General features: G+C 36.8%; 1 long non-coding RNA gene across 1 annotated transcript; it reads left to right on the top strand.

Moving 5' to 3' along the window:
* Positions 1-12,874: 12,874 nt before the first annotated feature.
* LOC104238481 (uncharacterized) lies at positions 12,875-19,814 on the top strand. Its single transcript, XR_713885.2, has 3 exons — positions 12,875-13,025; positions 13,165-13,226; positions 19,372-19,814. It is a non-coding gene; the product is annotated as an uncharacterized lncRNA (long non-coding RNA).
* Positions 19,815-20,068: the final 254 nt, after the last annotated feature.

Genomic DNA, 20,068 nt, shown 5'->3' with positions numbered 1-20,068 from the left:
TTGGTGTTTCCAGATATGGCATTTGTGATAATTTTCTCTCCAACCTCGTCCATGCCTCTGTTAGTGAATGTGCTTGTTTTAAGTGACTTTTACACCAAAAGCCATAAGTTAGGAATTTTAGTTTTTGGCTTTTGGCTTGATTTTGTCATTTTAGTTTAAAAACAAGTGGTTAAAAACACTTTTTTACTTTATCCAAACACTACAAAATGTCTTAAAAGCTATTTTAGCTTAAAAACACTTATAATAAGCCAATCCAAACGGGCTGTTAGCTAAAAGGAAAAGAAGCAATGAATTTTATAAGATTGTCCAATCTTCTTGTTTTTATTGATAGAGAAGTTTCAATAATTAAAAAGTGAAAGTATATTCAGAATTATATATGTATTTAATACGGAAAAGGGTCAAAAATACCCCTATCGTATGGTAAATGGTTTATAAAAGCCCCCGTCCATCTATCCGTCTGAAAATATATAGGACGTTATTTCTAAGTTCAAATTTACCCCCGCGACTAACGGAATTCCATATGTGCATCTCATTAACTGATGTGGCCTTATTTCATTGGTCCACATGGATCAGTGGGGCTAACATTATCTTTGGGTATTTTACCCATTAAACCGATCCGACCCATTTTCATTACATATGGGTCAGTCTTTTAACCGAATTCGGTTATACCTTTGATGGATCAAGAATATAATGAGGTGATCACTCCTATCTATTATGTTGAAGAACCAACAGAGGAATCTGAGGTGCAAACTCAAGAGGCTGTTGGTGCAGAGAATGGTTCGTCGTTGTTGGGGCTAACTACTTTTTCTCAAATTCAAGAAGCGATAATCGCTGACTTTCAGAACGCAATGCAAGAAATTAATATTCCTAAAATAATGGATAGATTGGATGAAACTATGGGTAGTGACACACTATTGGAGAAAAACCAGACACGAGATCAAGAAAAGGTTGTTCTTTTGCTCTTAATGAGGAGCATAATATTGCATTTATGGAATCTGAAGCCAAGACTACAAGTTTCCTTGAATTACTAACTGGTTGAAGGGGTTATGCTATGGGAAACAATCAGGTGCAACTGGCACCTGATCAATCAACTACAATAACAAAAACTATGCCTCAATTCCTAGCTGGAAGTTGGGATCAACTGTATGAATCTTCACTGTCCATGTCGTTGGTACCTGAATCGACTATTATGGTAAATTCTAATGAAATTACAACAGGTGAATGTGACACAACACCCTGTCCTATTCAACCAACAACTGATATTGCCCTGGATTTTGAGGGACCAACAACCACTAGTGAATTTAGAAAGAAGAGTAGAATTTTTAAACCAGAAAATCAAGAAAATGGTGAAGAAATAGGGCTTGATTTAAGAAACAAAGTAAAAGGGGACGGGGGTTTATATAATAGGGAAGGGGTAGGGGTGTTCAAAACCGAACCGAAATCGAAAACCAAACTGAAACCGAAGCTTAATGGCTTATTGGTATCGGGTTAACGGTTTAACGGACAGGGAACAGATTGAGATTTTTTTATTAACGGCTTATCGGTTTGGGGGCGGATTATTCAATTTTCTTAACGGATAGTCCGTTAACCCGTTAAGAATATATATATAAAACCCTTCCACTTCCAGTACTCTATCTCTAACCCTAGTCTAGGGACTGTAACAACAGATGCTCATGCGAGCTAGTTATCAATGATAGAGTTCCCCACTTGGATTAAAGCCAAAAAGACATAGTCTTAGAGCTTTACGGTAATTTATTCTCACTCGGTCATCCTGTCATATCTTTGACACTGAGCTCATCTTCTCATAAGCTCATGTGATACTAAGCTTAGCGCCTCTCATGACAGTTGACAGATGTACACTTTAACCTTAGAACAGTCGTGTCAACTTGCTTGAGCTATTCAAACATTCTCTGTAACACACCTATTCCACTAAATAGAAGGAAACTTTTAGTAATTAGTACTTCATAAGAAGTCATACACCATCAGACCTCCTTAAAGGATATATATAAGTGTACATATCTTTGTCCTTGTCCAACGTCTTACATTAACCTTATCATGGTTGCCACTCTCTATGCAATGTGTTTTAATTTTTTTAACTCTAAAACACATGACATACTACATCATTCTTATGTAGGCCGATAAACCGTCCGATAAGAGCTAAACCGATACCAATCCGCCCGATATCTTATTGGGTGGCTAGCGGATTAATACATTTAAAAGCTGATAACCGATAAGTCAAACCGTTAAGAGTAAATAACCGTCCAATCCGCCCGATAAGCAGTCCTAGGAAGGGGTATACTTTTACCGTTTGTATTTTACCGTTGAAATAGTTTTTGGTCAGTATATTTTTAATGTTCACACGCTCAACAGCAGTGATGCTCACTTTATTTGCCATGTCAGTCGGACGTGTTAAAATGGTACAGTAAAAATAGAGTTAAAGTGTTCCGATGGTAAATGACTTAGTTGAGGTGTTCAAGTGGAATTTTTGGGATAGTTAAAGTGTCTATCTATGTATTCCGCAAATGTTATTTTAGTATATGCCTTTTAAAATAAATAAAAACATCAAATTCTACTCTCTTTTTTTAAAAGCCAAAGATAATGTCATACGTAAAAATAACATATTTTTGGAAGCTTTAACATTGGTTTTTTTTTGAAAGAAAAAAGATTACTCATGATAAATGAATAAATAGAGTACATCGTTTCTATTATTTAATTCCTAAGTTTCCACATTCAAGACAAATTATTGGGGATTGTTTGTGTTTGAAGAATTAATTCAATGATTTGTCCTTCCAGGGACTAGGCGGAACGCTAATAAAGTGGCTCTCTTTCTTGCTCGTCAGGGGCGGATTTACATGGTGGCAAGCGTGTCACAGGACACCGCTTTGTTGAATTTTTTTACTATTTATATATATATAAAAATAATAAATAAAACAGAAATACAAGATAAATTATTAAAAGTGACACCACTTGCAACAAAACATCTCAGTAGTCTAGTGGTTGTTTGCTTCAAGTATTATGTGAGAGGTCTTGAGTTTGAACTTTCTTGGCTCCACAAAATATTTTTTGACTGTTACGGCCCTTTTACTAAAAATAGTGACACCACTTAAAATCCTGCTTTAAGAAAAAATCTGCTAAGTTCCCACATATTAACACTTTTTTTATTTACTACGAATAATTTCTACATATTAACAATTTCTGTTGCCTTTTAAAATGCAATATAAACATTAAATTCTATAAAATAAAATAAAAACTCAAGAATACACAAAAATAACATATATTTCACGGTAAGATTGACAAAATATATTAATTTGGAAATTCTTTTAACTCTCTTGTTTGTTTAGATTACTACAAGATAAATGAGTACATAGAGTACAATGTTTTATTATTTAACTTGTATGTTTCCATATATTTACAGTTCCTTTTGTATTGGGAAAAAACTGAATTTACATTGAAGGTGACGTAGCATGACATGAGGAATGATCAAAACATGATGATCAGTTAAGAGGCACGAGTGACAACAGATACGGGGAAAGAAAAGCTAAATAGGCACGAGAGACAATTCGAATAATACAAGCTTCGTACCTATTTAGGTCATTTAAAGCCAAGAGATCAGAAGGCATTGAAGACATGGATATGATGACGAAAAGGAGTCCAAATTCAATATTAAAAACCCAATACGTTAGAGAATTGGTATTAAATAGGAATGATTGTGTAACGTCTTATTTAATGTCATTTATTGCTCATAATTGTCTCATTAAGACTAAGGTATTACTCCTTTACTTAGAATCGACTATAAAAAGAGGAGGACTCGTCATTTGTAAGGACAGAGAATATCATAAACATTACATTGGAGTACAAACCTATTTACTGCTTATGTGTCATTCTCAAAAAGTCTATTATTTCTTTTTCGTCTCCTGATTATCAGTAGCCCGAATTTCTATTTGTCTTTAGCTTTGACCAAAGAATCACATTTTTGGTTAAACAACTTTATTTCACAACGAACAATTTCGACCGTTAGAAGAAAGTTTCCTAAATTGTTACAAGTTTGGATTCCTACAAAGGCAAGGATTTCAGTAAAAATTTGTTGAATACACTTGGGCTTCACGTACTTCCCTAAAATCGAACTCATTGCCGTTGATCATAATCAACTTTTTCTTCTATAAATTCAAAGCATATATACGCATAAGTCATGTAGCCCTATTTTATCACTCAAAATTAAACTCTCTAGTCTTGGCCGCTGGGATTATACACTTCTTTTTTATTCGTCTTCATATTCAAGAAACAATGAATATGATGGTGTTAGATGATGTTGGAGAAGGATATCGATTTCGTCCGACGGATTCAGAGTTAGTGAAATTTCTTTTGAGGTTTGTTGCTAAGCAAGAATTGCATGACAATGGTTTTATAGCCATGTACGATGTTTACAAACAAGAACCTTGGGTAACTTACAGTCATGGCCATTCTACTGGAGGAGTAGAAGATAATTGGGACACAAGTATTTACCGTTATTTTATTACACCAAGGAAGAAGAACAAAGGAAGGTTTCGTAGGACTGTTGGAAAAAGAGGTGGGACGTGGAAACAACAAGATAAGGGAAAAGCTGTTACTATAAAGAGTTGTGATCAGAGGAAAAGAGATTTGATTATTGGACGAATGAAGAGTATGTGTTATACTGAGAAGAATAATACTAAGTGTATTAATTCTGATGATTATAATGATGGTAAGTGGCTAATGAAGGAATATGTGTTGTCTGATCCTATTCTTAATAAGTTCAGTAATTCGGAGCGTAAAGATTATGTTATTTGTGCCATAAAAAAGTTGCCTAAAAGAAGTACTACTTGTAATTTTAGTCAGACTAGTAATGTTACGACTACTATGGAGTCATGTTCTGAACAAGAGAAGGTGGATACTGAGGTCACTTCTGATATGAATAATTATGTTGATCAGCCATTGATGGATCAGGATTATTTTGTTGAGAAAGCAATAGTAGAATCTGTTGAACCATTAATGGTGGAAACTGTTGGGATAAATTCGGTTATGCCTTTGATGGATCAGGAATATAATGGGGTGATCACTCCTATCTATTATGTTGAAGAACCAACAGAGGAATCTGAGGTGCAAACTCAAGAGGCTGTTGGTGCAGAGAATGGTTCGTTGTTGTTGGGGCTAACTACTTTTTCTCAAATTCAAGACGCGATGATCGCTAACTTTGAGAACGCGATGCAAGAAATTAATATTCCTAAAATAATGGATAGATTGGATGAAACTATGGGTAGTGACACACTATTGGAGAAAAACCAGACACAAGATCAAGAAGAAGATTGTTTTTTTGCTCTTAATGAGGAGCATAATATTGCATTTATGGAATCTGAAGCCAAGGCTACAAGCTTTCTTGAATTACTAACTGGTTGCAGGGGTTATGCTACGGGAAACAATCAGGTGCAACTGGCACCTGATCAATCGACTACAATAATAAAAACTATGCCTCAATTCCTAGATGGAAATTGGGATCAGCTGTATGAATCTTCACTGTCCATGTCGTTGGTATCTGAATCGACTATTATGGTAAATTCTAATGAAATTGCAACAGGTGAATGTGACACAACACCTTGTCCTATTCAACCAGCAACTGATATTGCCCTGGATTTTGAGGGACCAACAACCACTAGTGAAGTGCACACGCAAGAGGGGGGTGAGTTAGTACAACTCGACGAGGGTACGTGTAACGAGGAGGATGTTTTGACGGGGGAAACAATGACTGAAACGGAATCCAGCTTTTTTTCTGATCTAATGGACGCCATGTTAGATAATGCGCCTATGACGGAAAGATTGGCTGCAATGAGGATGAATCAGACAGTAATGTTGGAGCAACAATCTTGGGAGTCTAAGATGCATTTACAAGAGATGCTGCTATAAGTTTAAGCTAACTTAGTAGACAGTATTAGCTAGGTTCAATTCTTGACTTTGAAAGTGTATCTAATGTTTCTCATGGATATGTCTCTAACAAATTGTAATAATTTTTCCAGCAATTCATTTGAGATTTGAACAATAATTGTTGTAGATACTGCACTTTTGAAGTAATAGCAGTAGTTTCAAGTTGTTTTCTAATTAGTCATTTGGTTTGCTACTTCTGAGATGCTATGTAATGCTATTAGTAAGAATTTAGTGTTCAATTTTTTATTTAGACAAAGATTCTTTTGCTGATACTGTTAAACTAATAAGCTTGATCATGTGTTACAAACTGTCTAAACTAATTCTAGTACTGAAAGAGAAGAGAAGGTGCTTAGCTCTACCATGTTTTAGATCTTTTCTCCTTTCTTTCTTTTTCACATTTCATCATATGAGAATTTGGCTCCTTTTGCCACTTACACATCTAAATTACATGGCCGGAGCTAGTGTACATGTTACAAAAATACTGTACTTGTGTTAGAAATTTATTAAATACACTAATTATTAATATCTAGAAACTAATATCTTAAAATCTAATATTTGACTAAACTTACTAATATTATCCTTGTACTTCACTTTTCCACTAAAACCTTAGTGGGAAGTGATAATAACGCCAAACATTAAGTGGGTAATTTTGATACTCAAGTCATGGGGAACATCAAAACTGATGCATGTTTGAGCCATTTGAAATTCACTTAGGTCTAGAAGAAATCACATGAAACTGATAATGAAAAACAAGATCATGTTCGGTTCCTTTTAATTCGTTGCGCGCACGCACACAAATGAAATCGTATAAAGACAATGCGTATTTTGATTTATTTAACTATCGTGCAAATATTTTACCATTAAGATTCAAACAGTCTCTTGTTACAGATTGTATATTAATCTATTATTATTATAGGATATCCCCTTTCGCGAATGACTATTTATCCGAGTGATTTCTCATTTGCGAAGGCAAACTTGATCTTTAAAGAAATACTGATCTATTGCGACAACTAGAGATCCTTTATCTACAACAACAACAACAACAACAACCCAGTATAATCCCACTTAGTGGGGTCTGGGGAGGGTAGTGTGTACGCAGACCTTACCCCTACCCTGGGGTAGAGAGGCTGTTTCCAAATAGACCCTCGGCATCCTTCCCTCCAAGAACTTCCCATCTTGCTCTTGGGGAGACTCGAACTCACAACCTCTCGGTTGGAAGTGGAGGTTGCTTACCATCAGAGCAACCCCTCTTGTCTAAATATCCAAGAGATCCTTTATCTAGTTTCTTAATATCCAATTGCATGGGCTGTGATAGACAATGAGTCAAAAACATCTTGGAGTTGGTTTATAAACAACTTAATATCTGATTTGGAGTTAGGAGATGAAGCTGGATTAACAGTTATGTCTGATACGCAAAAGGTATTTTACCAAAACTTTTTGGTTTAAATTTCTACTTCATGTGTTATTATTTTGTTTTATTCATCTCTATTTTGTAGGATTCTGTTTGATTCATTCACATTCATGAATTACTACCAAGTTTCGAGCATTGAATGTGTGCTAGGCGCATATGGTCTAACTGATCAAAAATTTGGAGAGGTGAGCAGATGAGAAAGAAATATTGGAGGTATTCTAAGGCTAGTTTTGAGGTGAAGTTGAAAGAAGAACTTATGCTTTGGGAAAACTTGGAAAAAATATATGTGAAAGCCTATTGAAGTATAACAAAGAGTATTGGTGTAGAGTTGTTTTTTTCTTGAATACTTCAAATGTGATATTGTAGAAAATAATATGTGTGAGACCTTTAATTTTTGGATATTGGCACCTAGGCACCAGTCTATTATTAGCATGTTAGAGGACATTAAATATAAAGTAGTTAGGAGACATGTTGATATACAAAAGTTTGCAGAGACTTGGATTACATACATTTCTCCTATGGCAAGAGTGATTCTAGAAGAAAATAAGGAGTTTTCTAGGAAATGCAAAGTTTTTGTGGTTTGGTAGTGATGGGTTTGAGGTTGATGAGTATGAATACATATATAGAGTGAACTTGAGGAGAAGAACATACACTTGTAGATCCTAGCAATTAATATGGATCCCTTATGCACATGCAATATGTGCAATCTATCACCAAGAAGAAGAACCATATAATTATGTGGATAACTAGCATAGAAATGAGACATTTCTCAAGGCATATCAATACTTCCTTGAATCAATCCCTAACATGAAGATGTAGCCTGACATTAATAACATGGTAATTGAGCCTCCAACACCAAAGCCAATGCCAGACAGGCCCCAAAAAAAGAAGAAAGACCAAGAATGAACCTTAAAAAAAGAAGTATGGCAAGTGTCACGACCCGGTTTGCCCTCCGTGAACCATCGTGATGGCACCTAGTCTCTACGACTAGGTAAGCCTAATTTGCGTAAGAAAAACCAAAATTTACGGAAGTAAATAATTTAAGACAGAAATAAAGTAGTAACAGTGTTTAAATGTGCCGCTTGGCTTACACCATGTTTCACCCTTAATACTAATATATAAATCTAAGACCCGGAAACCCACGAATCACAAGATAAGATCAATACTACATAGCTCTAACTCCGGAATGTCCAATAAGAACAGGAAAGTACAGAAGGGCTAAATACTAAAAGCAGGAATAGAAAGGGACTTCTCGGTTTGCGGAATTGACAGTTGTACCTCGAAGTCTCTAGAGCAGTTGCCTCCCTCAAGGATGGTAGGCCTGAGTAGAAGTACCTGGATCTGTACATGAAACATATGCGTAGAAGGGGGATGAGTACACCACAACGATACTCAGTAAGTGCCAAGCCTAACCTCGGTCGGGTAGTGACGAGGAACGTTAAGGCCCTACTGAGGTTAAATATTATATAAGGGTTAACAGTGTGGAATAAAACAGTATAAATAAGTGCAATAGTAAGAAATAATATAGAATTGATAGAACAACAACAACTAGAACAGAGACAAAACAAGCCATGGAAAAATATACAGCTCAACACAGAGATAACAACTGGGGCACCTTCTAGGATATCGTCATGTAGTCCCAATTACAACTGTCCAGTGGATCTCCTGGGATATCGTCTCGTAGTCCATCATATATATGTCCGAAGGATCTCTCGGGATCCCGTCCCGTAGTCCAACTATCAACGTGCGGGGATCTACCGGAATCCCGATCCGTAGTCCCAAATATAAATACTCAGTACTAGGGGAATCTACAGAGTGCATTCCCGTAGTTCCATTTAACTGTGCAGGGGGATCTATCGGGAATCTAACCCGCATTCCCAAAGTAAATGTGCAGGGGTATCTATCGAGAATCTAACCCGCGGTCCCAAAGTAAACAGACAAGGGAAGCTACCGGAATCCCACATCCGTAGTCCCAATATAAATACACAGCCGCAACAAGAAAATATTCAGAGAAGGGAAATTTCATATTAAGGCAACAAATAATTCTAGCCTAGCATGCTGCACAGAGTTCAGGTAAACAGATTGAACAATTAAAGCAATTAAATCACTTAGACATGCTTTCCTAAGCTAATAACGAGCTTAATAGTCCAAATAATAAAAGCAGGAGAAGGAACATACTGATAATCACTTAAAGAAAACCGGATTTCCAACAATTTGTACAAGTACGCACTCGCCACCTCACGTACAAGGCATTTCAATTACCAAATATATCAATCCTAAGGGGAAGATCCCCCACACAAGGTTAGACAAGCCACTTACCTCGAACCGGATCAAAATCAACCTGACACCACATCTTTGCCACGAGTACTCGACTCCAAATGGCCCAAATCTATTCAATTCATTTGCATAATGTAAATAACACTTCAAGTAACTGATTCTACAATTAAATTCTAAGCTAATACGCGAAATTGTGTAAAATGACCAAAACGCCCATCGGGTCCACGTCTCGGAATCAGGGTAAAATTTATATTTTCAAAAACCTCGTACTCTCACGAGTCTATACATAACAAGAACACTGAAATCGAAGTCCAAATGATCCCTCATATCCTCATTTAAAGGCCTCTTAAACTCAAGCCCTAATTACCATTTTTTCCCCAAATTTCACACCACTAATTAGGTCTTTAATCACATAAAAATGAGTTATGAAGTCAAAAATATTACCTCTAAGTGATTTCCCCTGAATCCCTCTTCAATCCTCTTCAAATATTTTTCAAAATCGCCTAACAATGGAGGAACCTAGGCTAAAATTCGCGAAATAAACCTTTTAAAATATTCGGCCCAGGCATTTAATTGCTTCTTCGCGAACGCGGTCAAAGCCTCGCGTTCGCGAAACACAAAAATGACGTTGACAAAAAGTTCTCTTACGCGAACGTGACAAGGCCCTCGCGAATGCAATGCTTTACCCGTCTAACTTTCGCGAACGCGATGAGTAAATTCTACTGGGCCAAATTTCCTCCTTAGCGAACGCGAAGCCCAGTCGCGAACGCGATTCACAAGTATCCAGCCCTTTGCGAACGCGAAGGCTTAATATTTTCTTCCTCAAATGACTCTTCACGAACGCGAGGTTCCACTCCCGAATGCGATGGGTAAAATTCCTCTGCAATAGCTGAATAAAATCTGCAACTTTTTAACAACTTAAAATGATCCGTTGAGCATGCGAAACACACCCGAGGCTCCCGTCACCTCAACCAAAGGCACCAACATATCATAAAACCTTATTCAAACTTGTACGGATCTTCAAAACACCTCAAACAATATCAACTCAACCAAAACACATCGAATTCAAGCCTAAGTCTTCCAAAATCTTCCAAATCACGCTTTTGATAAAAAACCCAACCAAACCACCTCCGAATGACCTGAAATTTTGCATACACATCCCAAATGACATAACAAAGCTACTGCAACTCTCGGAATTCTATTCCGACCCTCAGATCAAAATCTCATTATCGAACCGGAAACTTCAAAAATTCAACTTTCGGCATTTCAAGCCTAAATTAGCTACGGACCTCCAAAATACAATCTGAAAATGCCCCTTAGCCCGAAATCACCTAACAGAGCTAACGGAACCATCAGCTTTCCATTTCAAGGCTGTCTTCACACTGTTCTGACTACGGTCAACTTTCCAATACTTAAGCTCTCATTTAAGGACTAAGTGTCCCAAAACTCTCCGAATCTTAAAACCGAACATCCCGACAAATCAAAATAGCAGAAATAAACTTGGGAAAAGCAGTTAATAGGGGATCGAGGTGTTAATTCTTAATATGACCGGTCGGGTCGTCATAGCAAGCTGCTCAAGCAATGAGTGAAGATGACATGTTCAAAATGTCATCAAGCAGGCCATAACAAGTCTTCCTTCCAATCAAGGGTAAGTTGTAATATTTTTGACCTTTTTATTCACTTCAAACGCTAACTTAAATAAGTGTTATAATTGAATATTTTTTTAGGGTGAAATTGGAGAGTCTACAAGTAGACAGTCAACTCAAGAAAACTAAGGAAGTCAAGCAACTCAAGAATCTGGTGCAACTAATACAAGCAGTGGGCAATTGGCCATTTTCCTACAGTTGACCGATTGATCCATAAGAGCTGTAAGAGGATGATATTTACAAGGACGGAAAGCAGTATCGAACAAGAGAGCTGGAAGCGAAGCACCCTTTGAAAAAGCTTCTATCTGACAGGAGGAAGTACTCGACTAGTGAATGAAAGGAAAGATGATGCCCAAGCGAAGTCAACTTATTCAAGAATCTTCTTTAATTCAGGTAACTAATTAAGCACATCTATCTACCAGCAAAGACAAGTTAAAATGGTAATCTATGCTAGGAGTGCCCCTTACCTTAAACCTTAAGTAGCTCACTGAAGGAAGTGTGAAAGTAAGCAAGCAAAGTCTCAACCCGAAATCAATAGCCCGCAAGAAATAGAAAGGAGAAAGCCCATCTCTTTCCAGTAGTATGTAGCTTTACTTCCTTGAACTTCTATGGAGGGCTTAGTTTGCGCAGTTGAGTGGCGCTTGTTGAATACCTCTCGTAGGCCTGTTCCAGGGAATGCTCTTGTCTATTTCTAACTAGTGGTGGAAAGAGAATGAGAAAGAGAGTCATGAAAGAGAATCGATTTCAAGTAGCAGTAGAAGTAGATTACGTAGTAGTGGTAGCTTGTGACCTCTCCTCTGAACCCTATTCTTTTCCACTAACATCTCGCCCGGTAGTAGTAGCTTCCTCCTCTCGCCGTCCCGCCCTTATAACAACTCTGGAACCCAAATCAGTCTTGCAGGAGTGGTAACCCCTGTAGTAAGACTCTTCGGCCTCGTAGTCAATCTACTGATGAGCCTTATCGCCAAAGAAGGGGGAGCCTACTGAAGTTTCAAAAAAAGGAATTGAGAATCATCATAGGCTGTGTTTTAAGTGAAGGAGAGAGACAGGACTTGCTAGGAATTGAATCAATAGGCTCAGGGGCATGCCCCGTATCCGCTGCAAGAGAATCCGCTCTTTGACACATATATTAGACCGTGCCTAGAGTGTAAATATATATATATATATATATATTATAATTACATAATTGGATATACAATTAGGAAAATATTAATAATTTTAATATTATTAATTATTAAAAGTGAGTATCATTAATTATTACTCCCTCCATTTCAATTTATGTGAACCTGTTTGACTGGACACGGAGTTTAAGAAAAAATGAAGACTTTTTGAATATGTGGTCCTAAACAAGTCAAAAAGGGATTTAGAGTGTTTGTGTGGTTATAAAAGCTTCTCATTAAGGATAGAATTAGAAGTTTAAGCTAAATTCTTTCCAAATTTAAAAAGGGATCATTCTTTTTGGAATAGACCAAAAAACAAATACGTTCACATAAACTGGAACGGAGGGAATAGTTAAGTGAAAACAAAAAAAATAAGAAAAGCAATAAAACAAAAAAAAATGGGACAAACCTAAAAGCCCATAAAGGGCTGTTGTGACCTAAAAGAGTTGAAAATCCTTTATACTAAAACATAAAAGTCTTCTATTCATTTTCACGAACAGCAAATAACGAAATAGAGGTAGCAAACCCAGGAAATATTTCATGCAGACAACACGAAAATTCTAGGCTTCTTTACAAATAACTAGTTCTTGAACACAGGTATGTAGAATTTTCTATTCTCAACTATCCTATAGTATACGAATCGGATATTTAATTCCCTTCTTTGTCTGTATCAACAATAAATTTCATGTTGAGGTGTGAAACTTTAAAATTAATTCAAATGCACTGGTTATTGTAGAATCAATTGTTGACGGGTATAAATTGGACTGGGGCCTACGTATTGGCTCAAGGAGTTTTGAGGTGAGCTGATTTAACCCTTTACTAAAGTGGTTTAACTCACAAAAGCACGCATACAAGGTGTTTGATGAATTACTTAAAATAGTTTATATTTACTTAATTGGAGCGAGTGAGTACCTATTAACTTAGAATTGTTCTAGCAAAAGTTTAGATGAATAGTTATGATATATGTGCATAAAATTTCAGATTTTTGTGTTATTCTTATATGCCATTTTTATGTTGAAAATTCATGAAGGAGCAAGAATCTTTAGATATACTTTTGAATATTTATTTCATTCTTATGCCATGCTTTAACTTAAAGGATACCAATATGAGTATCTATAGGATGTTTTAGAAAAGATTTAGACTTGAAAAGTCACAAGAAGAAGTTTTAGAAAGAAAAGATTTTTGGGAGTATCCTTTATTCTGAGAAGGGGTCATCGTCCAGGCCGAGGGTTCTGACCAAGGCGTTGACTTCCTGAAACTACTTGTGCCAAAGTAGGGAGCAGGCGAGTCGAGAGTCTCGTTGCTAAGAATTTGCCTAGCCAAGATAAGGTATGGTACATGAGTGCTGAGAACCATGAAGCGAGTGACACCTCGTGGATTGGGTCTATTCAATCAGGCTAGGATCGAACCTATGCTGATCATACGGTGACTAAGACAGAAATAAGTCAGGATAGTTGGAACTCCCAAAGTATAAAGTGAAGTATTTTTTTATAAGAAAGAAAAAGAAAATAATTTCTTTAAGAATATTCGTAAACTGCTATTATGCAATTATTTTAGAATTGTTCTTATAAGATTTATGTTTTACATGCATTTAGAATCTTTGCTCGTAATGTATATGTTATTAAAGTTCTGTTCCCTGTCATTGAGACTCTCTGAGTATAATGGATGATACTACGTTCTCTTTTGGGAACCTACGTTGGTCTGCGGTACAACGTAAGAACCGGTTTTGCCGGCGCAGGCTACCAGTTAGGACTTCCCTCACTTCAAGTACTATTGGTGAGCTCCACTTTTGTTCGTGGAGTATTCCTTAGAGTCATCTTTATTTAGCTATTTCTTTGTTTACTTAGAGAACTGACCAGGAAATCTCATATCTTGAGTAGTGCATCAGTTTATAAGTAGAGGCTTCACAGACATAGTCGGTGGATTAAGATTCAGATGTTTTTGATAATAACATAGCAGTATTTCAGTAGTTCCTACGAATAAAGTTTTGGAGTTGATTTATTTTAAATATTTAAATTAGTCACAAATAATTGGTTAAGTTATTTTGTGGTTAAATTTGACACAATAGAGGATAGAGATGTTGTGCTCTATTTAGGGCCATACATGATGAATATCAAGCCTGTGGTTGTTAAAGTGTGGAGTGCGACTTTTGATTTTGCAAATGAGGTATTGAAAACCATACCATTATGGATTCAATTGCCTAAGCTACCACTTAATTGCTGGGAGGATGATTCATTGAGTAGAATTGGGAGTACTCTAGGAATACCTATATATGCAGATGCCTGTACTACTAGAGTTGAACGTATTTCATATGCTCGAATTCTAGTGGAAATGGATGTGACTAAGCCACTTCCAAAACAGATTATGGTAGAAGATCCCAATGGCAGGGAGTTTGAGCATAATGTTTGGTATGATTGGATGCCCCACTATTGCATTAAATGTCTTCAATTGGGACATGTTTGCCAAGAACCACAGAAGGAAGAAACAAATCAAAGAGGAAGAGATCAAAAGCCACAACAGTTTTGGAGGAGGAAAGGGCAAGTGGAAGAGAAGCAGGACAAAGAAGCTGCTCCACAAGTCCTAAAGCAGGATGACAAACAAAAAGGAATAGAGCAGACACAGAAAGAATTTTCACCACAAAGGCAGGAGGATGATGAAGGGTGACAGACAGTGAAGAGTAAATCTATAGCAAAGAACTCAAAATATGGGGGGATAAGTATGGGGATAAGTATAGCAAATGGAAGTAGTACACCAGATCCTTCAAACTCAATGCTAATAAGTTTGGGGTCTAGTAGCAAGAACAGATGGGATGTGATGCAGGAGACTGATGATCCATTCATACCTAGATGAAGATAGTAGCATGGAATGTTAGAGGATTGAATAAAGTATATAAGCAAAAAGAAATAAAGAAATATATTAGAGACAATAAGGTAGGCTTAATAGCTATTATTGAGCACAAGGTGAAGCAACATATGGTAGGGAAAATCATATAAAAAATTGCAAAGAACTGGAAATGGAATGACAACTATGTAGCTAGTACTAAAGGAAGAATCTGGGTAGTATGGGATTCAGGAGTAGTGGAGTTTATACAACATAGTTACTCTGAGCAGATGATCACAGGGAAGATTATATTAATAGAGAGCAAGGAAGAATTTTGGCTCTCAGCAATATATGGACTGCATACTATTAAACAAAGGAAGAACATGTGGGAGGAGTTAACACAGTTGCATAGGGAGCTAAAGGGCCTTGGATTGCAATGGGAGATTATAATGCAATACAAAGTTAGGAAGATAGGTACAATGAGAATCCTGTTATGGAAGCAGAGATAAAGGATTTCAATGATTTCTTAGACGACACAGGAATGACAGAACTCAGATATGTTGGGAGGGAATTTACATGGACAAATAGTCATGTCCATAGCAAAATAGACATAGCACTAGTAAATGATGGATGGATGATGAGTATGAGGCAATTGGAGGTGGTGGTGCATGACCCTTTATTTTCTGACCATACACCTTTGTGTCTTTGTTTTGAGCAGGAACAACAAAACAATCCAAAGCCTTTCAAAAAATTTCAACAACCTAGCTGAGCACAAGGAGTTTGAAGGCATAGTCAAAACAACATGGGAGATGAACATGCAAGGATCAACAATAAAAAGAGTCTAGTTGAAGCTTAAAAGACTGAAGATGGACTGAAGCAACTGCATAAAGAGGAGTATATCACAATTCATGAGAAGATTACACTCATAAAGGGGGAGCTACAAAGAATTCAGGTGCAAATAAGAGATCCAAACCATTCAGAGGCTTTGAAGAATGCTGAAAAGGATCTAAAAGAGAAGTTAGAAAAATGGAGTACAATTGAGGATAGTATACTGAAACAGAAGTCCAGGATCCACTGGCTGAGGCTAGGGGTTCAAATTCAACTTTCTTTCATGCTAGTATAAAGAATGGGAATTCTCAAAAGAAAATTACAAAGCTAGTCACCCAAGCAGGTTTGCATACACAAAATCAGGAAGTACAACAGGAAATCATTCAGTTCTATCAGAAACTCTTAGGAACAGCTATAGAGGAGATTCCAGCTATTGAACCAGATGTGATGAAGAAAGGAAGCATACTGACAAGTGCACAACAAGCAAAACTGATAGAACCTGTGACAAGGGAGCAGATTGTCCAAGCACTACAAAGCATAGATGATTCCAAAGCCCCAAGGTGTGATGGGTATAATTCACTATTCTTTAAAAAGACATGGGCAATTATAGGGAATGAAGTAGTGGAGGTAGTTTAGGATTTTTTTAGAACATCAGAAATGTACAAGCCAATCAATTGCACTATAGTGACCTTAGTTCCTAAAGTACATAATCCATCAAGAATTTCTGAGTTTAGACCAATATCATGTTGTATTGCCATTTATAAAATCATCTTCAAAATCATAACTAGCAAGCTTCAAAAGGTTATGGACTACTTGGTTGATGATAACCAATCAGCTTTTGTTCCAGGGAGGATAATTTCAGATAACATCATTCTAAGCCATGATATAGTAAAAGGTTACAACAGGAAGAATATTACTCCAAGATGTTGTTTGAAGATTGATATGAAGAAGGCATATGACTCTGTTGAGTGGTGTTTCTTAGAGCAGATTCTGGATCAATTATGTTTCCCAGAGGTGTTCATTACATGGATCATGAAATTTGTAACTACGGTTTCCTACTCTATACTTATAAATGGTAATCCTATGAAGCCTTTTCTAGCAAAGAAGGGACTGAGACAGGGTGATCCTATGTCCTCTTTTCTGTTTGTTCTAGTAATGGAATACTTCACAAGAGTGTTAAAGGGACTAAAGGAGAACAAGTTTTTCAAATTTCATCCAAAGTGTGCTAAGTTAAACGTAGTACAACTCAACTTTGCAGATGATTTGCTATTATTTTGCAAAGATATGGAGTTTGTGAAAGCACTTTATGCTTGTTTTCAAATGTTTTCTAAGAGTTTCTAGGCTGGAAGCAAATATGGAGAAAGGTAGTGTATATTTTGGAGGAGTGAATCAGAAATTGCAGCTTGATATATTGGATCATCTAGGTTTCTTAAAGGGTGAGCTTCCTATAAGATACCTAGGGGTCCCTCTCAGTACAAAAAGGTTATCACTTACTCAGTGTAAGCCACTAATTGATAAGATCATTGGCAGGATTACTAGCTGGATATCAAAGTTCTTGTCTTATGCAGGGAGATTGCAACTCATTAAAAGTGTTCTCTTCTCAATACAAACTTTCTGGTCTCAAAGTTTTACTTTACCAAGGAAGTTGATACAAATGATTGAGAGTGTATGTAAAAGGTTTCTCTGGACAGGAGGTGTTGATGTATCACATAAGGCACTTATTGCTTGGGATAGAATATGTATGCCTAAAGTAGCAGGGGGGGTGAACATTATGGACATCCAACTGTGGAACAAGGCAGCTGTGTAAAAATTGTTGTGGAATATATGCAACAAGAAGGACAAACTATGGGTAAAGTGGATACATTGTTACTATGGGAGGAGAGCTAGTCTGTAGAAGAGCAAACCAATTCAGGCATCGTGGATTATACAGAAGATACTTAAGGCTGCTGAATATCTGGAAGAAGTGGGGATGCAAGAAGAGGAGCTTAATCAGATGTAGAGCTTCACCATATAGAAGATGTATAAGAAGTTTCAGGGTGAGTACCCAAAATGCTCATGGAGAAGATTAATCTGTAACAACTATGGAGCTCCTAGATGGTTGTTCATACTATACTTAAACCTACATGAAAGGCTGTTAACAAGAGATAGAGTGGCAAAGTGGAGTCTAGTTGATGATCTATCATGTCCATTGTGTACAAGAGAACCAGAAAATGCAGAACATTTATTTTTTAAATGTGGAGTGGCATCGAAAATCTGGGATAGCTTATTGAAATGGCAAGGAATCCAAAGGAAAGCAAAAAGGTGGTATGAAGAAGTTCAATAGGTAGAGGTGCATGCAAAGGGAAAATCTGCAAATTCATGCATATATAGAATCTGTTTGGCAGCACGTGTCTATTACATATGGCATGAAAGGAACTTGAGGATCTTTCAAGGGAAAGCTAGGTAGAAGGAGGCCATTATACGGGTAATAGCACAGGAAATTCATAGTCGTGGAAGTAAATACAAGAAGTTAGATAGGAAGTTACAAGAGATGAAGGAGTATCCTAGACTATGAGTTAGTAGTAGACTATTTGCTATTTTTTTTTGTACTTAGGAGAAACAGAAGAGTATAGGACTTGGGGCATGATGTCCAAGATCCTAATGAACGAGAATTGTAAAGATTATACTTGGTTTGTGAAATAAAATTTTTTACTTACCAAAAAAAAATTGGTTAAATTATTGCCTTGTTGCATATAAAGTTTGAAGTTATAATAGATTTGATAAGAACAGATGATTCGCTCGGTCATGTTTAGTGATTGGGTGCCGGTCACGGCTAGTTCAGAAAATAGGTCATGACAAACTTGGTATCAGAGCCACTCTTGTGTCAGCCTTGCCGATTGTGGGTCAGAGTTCAACTGAGTTTAGGCAAATCTCGGTTAGGCGGGGCAAACCTCAAATCCCATGCGGTGGGGCAAACCTCAGCGAGGATGCTGAGTCCACACCCCAGATTTTAGACAGAAATCCACATCAGCAAAACACAAGAGGAATGCTGGGTATATAAGTTAACAAGCCTTACACCCCTAGTGACACGTTTTAAACCCGTGAGGGCCTAAGCCCAGAGCAGATAATATCACTAGCGGGCTGGATTGTTACAATCTGATGGACAGAAAAGGTCAAGAAATATTGGTTTTGGATGTTACACCAACTCTACAACTGGAATGACTGTCATTAATATAAGAACTGCCTATTTATAACTTCAATATGTTATTACTATCATTTTTGATGACTAATCTATATGCTTTTATGTCAATTTCAGCCTGATACTTCAGGTGAGAGAGTTGTGTCAAATGGAACTAAGGTTATGAAGGATACTAGTGCAGTCAATATTGATCTTGGTTTTAAACTTCTTGGGCTAAAGTTAAAGGCAGAAATACTATTACTACTTCCCAGCTGCAACAACTAAGTGCAAACAGGAGAAATCAAAGTGGATCTTCATCAACTATCTCTTTAGTTGCCATAATGCAAAAGAGCATCCTCAAGAATGTAGTTGTATTAGGATTATGCTATTTTGAGTTCATGTATTTTGCTAAGTATCCATACTTGGATTGATTATTGTGTCTTTTTTGGGTCACTAGTTGATACTATCTTAAGAACTTATATTCAAGCTTTGTTGCATTTCTGTTCAGCTTTTGGAAATATGACTTGTGTTGTATAACACTTTAGTTGTGAATGCAATTTAAATGTTATTGGTAGCCTCAACATTCGTGCTATTTGTTGCTTTTATAACATCAGTTGGTAGCCTCAGCAACCTTTGCATCAGTTGTGAATGCAATTACAATGCTGGACTGTATAAGTTGGACTATATGTGCTTGGTGAATCTGGAGGATGGTAGGCTGCGATGGATGTTTGTTAAGTACTTATCAGTTGAGTTCAATTACAACTTCAACATGTTAGCACTTTGAATTCCATATTTGAACCAGTACATAAAAAAATGACAAAAAATCTCTTCAATT

This window comes from Nicotiana sylvestris, chromosome 6 (genome assembly GCF_000393655.2).
Source record: "Nicotiana sylvestris chromosome 6, ASM39365v2, whole genome shotgun sequence".
Taxonomy (NCBI): domain Eukaryota; kingdom Viridiplantae; phylum Streptophyta; class Magnoliopsida; order Solanales; family Solanaceae; genus Nicotiana; species Nicotiana sylvestris.
The sequence above is the reverse complement of the archived record's forward strand: the minus strand, read 5'-3'. Positions and strand labels throughout refer to the sequence as shown.